The sequence below is a fragment of the Trichechus manatus genome, unplaced genomic scaffold (assembly GCF_000243295.1).
Source record: "Trichechus manatus latirostris isolate Lorelei unplaced genomic scaffold, TriManLat1.0 scaffold00090, whole genome shotgun sequence".
Lineage (NCBI taxonomy): Eukaryota > Metazoa > Chordata > Mammalia > Sirenia > Trichechidae > Trichechus > Trichechus manatus.
The window spans coordinates 11,536,173-11,537,716 of record NW_004444026.1 but is presented as its reverse complement, the minus strand read 5'-3'; positions in this window follow the sequence as shown (position 1 = coordinate 11,537,716).

Sequence of the window (1,544 nt, the reverse complement as noted above, 5' to 3'; positions counted from 1 at the left end):
GGGAGAAAATTATGAGACTTAATCTTTTGTAAAAATAAGATAACAAGCATCACAACAAATGCAGTAATAGAAGAAGACAAAATAGATAAGTGGGACCTCATACAAATTAAAAACTAACGCTCATCAGAGGCCTTTATTAAAAGATTAAAATCTTTTAACTGGAAAAAAATCTTCAGAAATGACTTATCTGATAAGGGTCTAATCTCTAAAATCTACAGAAAACTGCAACAGCTCAACAACAAAAAGACAAACAACCCAATTCATAAAATGGGGAAAGGATATCAACAGAACTTTCACCAAAGAGGACGTCCAAACAGCCAACAAATGTATGAAAAGATGTTCACGATCATTAGCCATTAGAGAGATGCAAGTTGAAACTACAATGAGATACCATCTTACCCCAGCTAAAATGGCACCGATAAAAAAACAAACAAACAAAAAAACATAACAACAAATGTTGGCGAGGATATGGGGAGGTCAGAACCCTTATCCATTGCTCATGGGACTGTAAAATGGTACAACCACTATGGAAAACGGTATCGTGCTTTCTCAAAAAAACTAGAAATAGAACTACCCTATGATCCAATAATCCCACTTCTAGGTATATACCCTAAAAAATACCCATTGCTGTTGAGATGATTTTGACTCATAGCGACCCTACAGGACAGAGCAGAACTGCTCCATAGGGTTTCCAAGGAGGGCCTGGTGGTTTCAAACTGCTGACCTTTTGGTTAGCAGCCAAACTCTTAACCACTATGCCACTAGGGTTACCCAGAGACCTAAAAATAATGGCTTGAACAGACATGTGCACACCTATATTTATTGCTACTTTATTCACAATAACAAATAAATGGAAACAACTGAAGTGCTCATCAATGGATGGATGGATAAGCAAATCGTGGTACACACATACAATGGAATACTAAGCAACCATAAAGAAGAATGACCAGTCCGCAAAACATATTATAACATGGATGGACCTGGACGGCATAATGCTAAGTGAAAAAAGTCAAGCATATAAAGACAAATATTGTATAATCCCTCTTTTATAAGAAGACAAGAATAGACAAATATAGAGAGACCGATGTTCATTGGTGGTTACCAGGGAGAGGAAGGGGTGTGGGTAAAGTATGCTTTATACCATTGTTAGGTTGTTGTTGTTGTTAGGTACCCTTGAGTCAGTTCTGACTCATAGCAACCCTACGTAGAAGAGAATGAAACTCTGCCCAATCCTGCACCATCCTCACAATCACTGCTATGCTTGAGCCCATTGTCGCAGCCACTGTGTCAATCCATCTCTTTGAAGGTCTTCCTCTTTTGTGCCGACCAACCATAATGTCCTTTATGCTGTAGAGACTAGTTAATTTTGATGATAGCGAACGTAGCACCAAATGTGGATGTAGTGAGCACAGCTCAGCCAAAGTTAAAATGAGTGTTTGAGCACATATGGATGGGTATAGGCAAATTGGTATATGGGTAGGTATAGGTGTGTACAAAGATCAGAACAGATAGAAGTATCTATAAAACAAACCAAACCCATTGCC